The sequence below is a fragment of the Myotis brandtii genome, unplaced genomic scaffold (assembly GCF_000412655.1).
Source record: "Myotis brandtii unplaced genomic scaffold, ASM41265v1 scaffold987, whole genome shotgun sequence".
Lineage (NCBI taxonomy): Eukaryota > Metazoa > Chordata > Mammalia > Chiroptera > Vespertilionidae > Myotis > Myotis brandtii.
In genome coordinates, this window is record NW_005372107.1 from 166,118 (window position 1) to 173,664 (window position 7,547).

The 7,547-nt window shown below is 42.7% G+C and overlaps 1 protein-coding gene across 1 annotated transcript in view; it reads right to left on the reverse strand.

Moving 5' to 3' along the window:
* Nucleotides 1-7,547, reverse strand: part of LOC102241335 (zinc finger protein 235) — a 117,067-nt gene that overhangs the window by 86,260 nt on the left and 23,260 nt on the right. The window lies entirely within an intron of this gene.

Here is a 7,547-nt window from a genome sequence, read left to right on the forward strand (position 1 = left end):
AAGGAAGGAAGGAAGGAAGGAAGGAAGGAGAAGAAAAATATGTGAACAACAAAATGGCAATAAATACATATCTTTCAACAAAAATCAAAATAAACAAACAAGGAATCTAATGAACAAAATAAACTGATGAATAAAATAGAACCAGAGGCATGGAAACATGGAACAGATTGAGTGTAAGAAGAAATCAACCAAAGATCTTATATGCATATATGCATTACCTATGGACGTAAACAATAAAGTGGTGAAGGCAGAGGGTGGGGTGGGAACTGGATGGAGGGGAGCAATGGGGGGAAAAGGGGAACAACTGTAATAAGGACAATAAAGATTATTCATTTTTTTTAAAAAAAAAGGACTTGTATCCAGAATCCAAAAAGAACTATTAAAATTCAAGAGTAAGAACATAACTTATTTTAAAAATTGAACAAGAGAGTTGAACAAACAACTCCAAAAGAAGATATACAAATGATCAAAAAGAAGAAAAGATGTTCAAAATCCTCAGGCAACAGGAAAATGCTAATGAAAATTGCACTGATTAAAAAAGAAAGAAAGAGCCCTAACCAGTTTGGCTCAGTGGATAGAGCATCGGCCTGTGGACTCAAGGGTCCCAGGTTCGATTCCGGTCAAGGGCATGTACCTTGGTTGCGAGCACATCCCCAGTAGGGGAATGTGCAGGAGGCAGCTGATCGATGTCTCTCTCTCTCATCGATGTTTCTAACTCTCTATCCCTCTCCCTTCCTCTCTGTAAAAAATCAATAAAATATATTTTTAAAAAAAGAGAGAAAGAAATAAAAACCACAGTGACATACCACTATACTACTGTCATTAGAATGGCTAAAACTTAAACGTTTGAAGATATATCCTGTTGGAAACTATGGGATTCTAACCCATTTCTGTTGAGAATGTAAAATATACAACCACAGTGTAAAATGATTTGGCAATTTTTTAAAAGAGATTCTCCTCCTAATTATTTATCAAAAGAAAAAGAAAAAAGAAAGAAAAGCCATGTTCACCCATAAGGCCAGTCCACAAGTGGTCATAGAAGTTTATTTACATTTGCCAAAAATGAATAGGTGAATGGATAACCCAACTGTGGTATGCCCATAAAACAAAATACAATGCAGCAACAAAAAGGAATAAATTATTTTTTTTTTGAAAAAAGGAATAAACTATTGATATGTGTTCAAAACCATAATGAACAAATGAAGCCAGACACGAAGAGAACATCCTATATAATTCCATTTATATGCACTCAAGAAAAGATTAATCTGCAGTGATATAAAGTTAAATTAGTTGCTGTTGCCTACAGTCAGGGGTGTGGGAAGAGGCATGAGGGAACCTTTTGGGGTGATGGAAACGGTCTACATTTAGATGGGGCGGTGGTCACAAGGCATGTATATTTGTCAAAACTGATTGGAAAAGTTTATCTTATGTACATTACATGCAAATTACAACTAAAAAATGATTACAAAGACACAACTAAGAAAACCACAGAAAGGAAAAATATTTACTCACAGTAAATATAACTGACAAAGGATTTGAACTCAGAATATGAAAAGAAAACCTTCATTAACAATAAAAAGTAGAAGCCCATTTTTAAAATGGGCAAACAACTTCAATAAACTTTTCAAAAGGTATATATATACTAGAGGCCTGGTACATGAATTCGTGCACGGGTGGGGTCTGGCCAGCCTGCCCCGATCAGGGCTGATCAGGCTGGGCTGGCTGGGGGCAGGGGATGCAGGAGGTTGGCCAGCCAGTCCTGCACCCGATCGGGATGGGGGGGCTGATTGGGGACAGGGCCAGCCAGGGGGAAGGGCCGAGGCCAGCTGGGGGGAGGGGCTGTGGGCGGTTCACCAGCCGGCCCCGCCCCCTGGTTGAATTCCCGGTTGAACACCTGGTTGAGGAGACAATTTGCATATTAGCCTTTTATTATATAGGAGGATGGTGTAAATGCACATGAAAAAGTATCCAACATCATTTTTTATGATGGAAATACAAATTACAGTGATAGTGAGATGCCATTCATTAGAATCCTATATAATAAAAGCGTAATATGCAAATCAACCGAACAGTGGAACAACAGGTCGGCGGGGGGCGGGGCCGGTGAGGAGGTGATGCTAGGCCAGCCAAGGCGCGTGCCAGAGGGAGGGGATGGCGATGGGGTGAGGGGGGCAGCGGCGACCAACAGCGAGGCGATGGGGGCTGAGGCCATCTCCTGATCGTCCGCCCAGTTACCTCCTGCAGAAGGAGGCCATGGGTGGCAGGACGATTCCGGGTGGGGCCAGCCACTTGACATCCCCAGATAGGCCCACCAGGGTGGCCTCCCACAGAGGGAGGCCAGACTGCTAAATCATCAGTTGGACATCCCCTGAGGGCTCCCGAACTGTGAGAGGGCACAGGCCGGGCTGAGGGACCTCCCCCCAGTGCACAAATTTTCATGCACTGGGCCTCTAGTCTATATATATAAAAACCTAATATACAAAGTGTTCCCTCAGGAGTTCGACCGACCAAGAGTTTGATCACTCGCTATGATGTGCGCTGACCACCAGGGGGCATCACAGAATGAAGGAAGGCCCTGGCCGGCAGCCAGCAGCTGGAGAATGGAGTCACTGCTGGCAGCCGGCAGCCACTAGGCACCCTATTGTGCATGAATTTCGTGCACTGGGCTTCTAGTGACTGAAATAAAAAGAACTACATCAAACTATAGCAAAGATATAGAGCAACTGAAACTCTCAGATGCTGTGGTGGGCTGTAAATGGTACCACCTCTTTGGGTAACTGCTTACATTCACCTACCCTACAAACTGTGTCATTCCACTTCTAGATGATTACTCAAGAGATATGAAAATATACCCACAAGAAGACCTGCACAAGAATGCTCAGAGGACCGTTATGTATATCAAAAGCTGCCAAAGAACCCAAATGTCCTTCAAAAGGAGAATTGTGTCTATTCTTCCAAAGGATAAACAAAGTGTCCTATATATTCATAAAATGTAATACAACTCAACAATAAAAAGGAATAAGGTAGTGATGCATACCACATAGATGAATCTCAAAAACATTACGCTGAGTGAAAAAAGCCAGGCACCAGAGTACATACTGTACGAATTAAATATATTAAATTTGTAAGCAAGTAAACTAATCATGTGATGACAGACCAGAACAGCAGATGCCTCTGAGGGGTAGAAAACTGACTCAAAAGAGTATGTGGTATGAGAGAACATGGGCCCCCTCCAGCTCTCCCCTGTGGGAATATAATGAAGGTCATCTGAGAGTAAACCATGGGACTTTGGGAACCTGGTCAAGGCCTGGGTCAAGGAAGGGCCAAAAAGAAAACGTTTCTGGGTGTGAGCCTAGAAGGAAACATTATGGCTGGTTGCTCTGTCATCTGTACTCTATATAACCCTGGAGACTTCAATGGCAACCGCTCCCCCTTCCGCCCCTCCCTGCCCCTGCCCCATGCACATGTAAGTTCAAATAAGTCCTAATAAACTCATGTCTTTCACAGCAAGTCCAAGAGAGAACTTTTGTGGGTAATGTAAATGGTCTACTTTGGGTTTTGGGTGGTGGTCCAATGTAATTATTCAACTTTCAAAATGGGGCATAGCACTGTCACCGACCTAACACTTACGATGTCTAATTTTTGTAAGTAAATTATATTTCAAGTTTAAAACTCATGCAAAAGGGTTATGAATCAAAACAAAATTTATTCAGCGGCACACTGGGGTATATGCATGTTTGTAACTTCTGAAGTTTACACAAAAAATAGAAACCCTTCTGAAAGAAGTATATAAAATAATGCCAAACCACAAAAAGAAACTCATGCTAACATTAAGTGAAAACGTAAGATTTAAAATTGTACATATGCTGTGGTTGTAATTATATAAAATACGGCATGAGGAAATAGCTGATGTAGCAGTGTAGTAATGTGGCTTTTTAAAAAAATTCTTCATTGTTTAAAGTCTTACATATGTCTCCTTTTTCTATCATTGACCTCTCCCCAGCCACTCCCACCCCCCAGTAATGTGGCTTTTAAAAAAAATTTTATATCTATGAATTTCTGAACTTTCCATAAAATGATGATAAAACCAAAAATAAAAACAAAAGTTAAAGACAAAAACAAAAACAGAACCAATATAAACAATAATAACTGGTATATAACAAACACCTGTCTTTTATCCTTCCCAAGGAAGAGAAAGATGCTGTGAGATCTTTGAGATCTTTAAGAGATCAAAATCAAAACTCAACTCACCTGGAACTTGGCCATTTTCTCCTGCTCCTGGAGAAGCACAGAACCCTGGAAGGCAGAAGTGGCAAAGGAGAAAGAAGCCATGAGACACAGGCCCTGGCACATATGGCTGCTCTGTGTGAGTTTTAAAAAGTGACCCCCTCCTTCGGCCCATAGCAGTAGCCTCTCAGCCAGGGGCCCTAGTGCAGCGAACTACCTGCCCGGCTCCAAGCAGTAAGGCTAATAGCACAGAGTAAAGGGTCATTGCTCTCATCCTGGGGACCGTGGGAAATGAAAGGCCCTGGAATGTACTGGCCATGACCACAGAGTAAAACTCAGAGGCCAACAGGTCTGGGTGGGGCATATCGCCAGGACCCCACTAATGATCCTTCTGACCCACTAGCCCTTTGTGCCTATTCCACATCTATCAGGTGGGGATCGTACCACTGTCTAGCTCACAGCTTTGTCAATACATTCAAATACGCATGCAATGCCTGAGAGCTACTCATGTTCATGGGCCTTCCTACTTCCGGCAGAAGGACTGTGGCGGGAATGAGAGCAATACATCCGCTTCTCAAAGCCTGGAAGCAGTACCCTTTATAACGTCCAATTCCTTGCTCTGCCTCTTCAATTTGCTGCACTCTCCTGCTCGGCTCAGTAATGGAGCTTTGCAAGGAGACCTGACATTTCACAGAATTTAGTGAGAGAAAGCAAGTGGGGTCTGGGGCGTCCGGCTAGCTGGGCACTTGCCCACCGCCTGCCCGCCACCTGCCAACCACCAGCCTGCTGCCTGCCAGCTACTCTGAGAAGCCTTCCATCACCTGGGGGTAGTTGGGAGCTAATTAGAGGGTAAGCAACTCTTTTGCCTATAAGATGATTAACACATCTTTTCATCCTTTGCAGCTAGAATAGAGCGAGAACTCAAAACCCAGGGAATCAATGAATGGATGAAAACACACTCCACTGGGTAGTAGGAAGGAGTGAACCAGTTGATGCCTGAGGTTCCTCTGAGCTGAGCGATTCTGAGCTCCCCAATGGGAGGAGGAGCGGATGAGCTGTATCTTCAGGGTTTCTTATTTTACTGGCTTTGCTCAAACAACATCAAGGTCAACCTTAAAAGTTACTTATTCATAAAAGGGTCATTCCTGGGCTTCTCAGGAAGGCACACCCTATGTAGTTATTTATTTAATTTAAAAAGTGATTGATTGGTTGATTGATTGATTTCACACCAGGTATTTTCTCAAATGTCATTCTTCTCAAAGTTTTTCCATGACCATGCTTTATGTAATTTAAATTCCCCACCACTTTTCTTCTTTTCCCCACTCACTTCCTTTTTATATTTAGTGTCATTGCTTCCTAACATCCTCCTGTGTGTTTTAGTTATTTATCTTCCTTGTATTTCTCCATCTTTTTAATGAAGCCCCATTGTTTTGGTCACTACTCTTTCTCCAGCTCGGCATGTTGCAGGCACTCAAGACAGATTTGTTTAAAAAGAAATGAATAACTTAATGAATAGTTGATAAAGATACATCCTGTGTCATATTAACTGAGAGCTTCATTACTACTCACCAGGATCATTAACTCACTTATTCAACAAATCCTTATTTATTTATTTTTTTATATTTTCAGTTTTTTAAAAATACATCTTTACTGATTTTAGAGAGGAAGGGAGAGGGATAGAGAGATAGAAACATCAATGATGAGAGAGAATCATTGATCGGCTGCCTCCTGCATGCCCCCCACTGGGGATCGAGCCTGCAACCCAGGCATGTGCCCTTGGCCAGAATCGAACCTGGGACCCTTCCGTCCGCAGGCCGACGCTCTATCCACTGAGCCAAACCGGCTAGGGCTCAATAAATCCTTATTGTGCATCTAACATGAGCTAGGCGCATTAAAGTCCTTGATCTCATGAAGCTGATACTACACTAGAGGAGACAGGTAGGAAATCAATCAGGGGCCCTCAAACTTTTTAAACAGGGGGCCAGTTCGCTGTCCCTCAGACCATTGGAGGGCCGGACTATAGTTTTATTTTTTTTTTTAAACAAATTCCTATGCACACTGCACATATCTTATTTTGAAGTAAAAAAACAAAACGGGAACAAATACAATATTTGCATTTGCATGTGGCCCGCGGGCCGTAGTTCTATGAACAAATTCCTATGCACACTGCACATATCTTATTTTGAAGTAAAAAAACAAAACGGGAACAAATACAATATTTGCATTTGCATGTGGCCCGCGGGCCGTAGTTTGAGGACTCCTGAAATCAATCAACGGATAACTATATAATGTGTTGGCCCGTCATAGCACTGTTAAGAAAAATATGGCAGGAAAAAAGGGAGACAAACAAACGGGAGGTGCTATTTTAGCAGGGATGGTTTCAATGCCAGTGCTATAGTTACTAGTTCAGTCACATCTGCAGGTCAGTTATCCTCCTGTGCCTCGTCTGTATGTTGTTTTGAGGAAGAAATGAGTTAATACACAAAAGCACTGGAAACTCTGCTTGACCCATAATACACTCCAATAAATGCTAATTATCATTGTCATTATATAATAAATTATGTAGAAATGATACACTAGTCTGGGTTAGTTCCTAAGTAAATTTGTTTTAGGATATGAATGTACTGTTAATAACTGTACATCAAGTATCAAATACTTTGAAAAGCAACTGTACACAGCCAAGAGTGGTCCTATTAAGGACCAGAAATACCCATATAGATCCTTTTCAGAGTTTTGTCACCTGTTTTGAGGAAATCAGAAAACAACCTCTCAGGGCTGCAGGCCCCGGTATCCAGCTGCCAGCTGACACATGCACCAGCCATAAACAATTGAATAACTTCCTCTGCAAACCTTGTCACAGTGTTGGGCACGCTGAAAAGAATGACACAATCCCCACAATACAGGAACCTACAGCTTAAGAGGAGACACCAGCTGGAAACCAAGAGCAAATTAAATTCCAAATAAACAAACAAAATTTAGCGCCTCCCCTTTAACTGCAACTCTTCAGGACCCCCAGCTTTCTCACTAACCACCATTCTCCCAGTTACCATGTGAGAACTTTGGAATTGCTAATGTCTTCTCTCCCTTGACCCCCATCCTATATAATAAAGAGGTAATATGCAAATTAACCCCCACACCCTCACAAGATGGCTGCCTACGACCAGGCCGGCAGGGGGGTTAGTGAGGGATGACCAAACAACTGAACAGGAGGCTGCATGGGGTGACCAGGCCAGCAGGGGGCGTGCAGTTAGGGGCAACCAGGCTGGCAGGAGGGGCAGTTGGGGGCAATTAGGCTGGCAGGGGGGGCAGTGAGGGCAAGT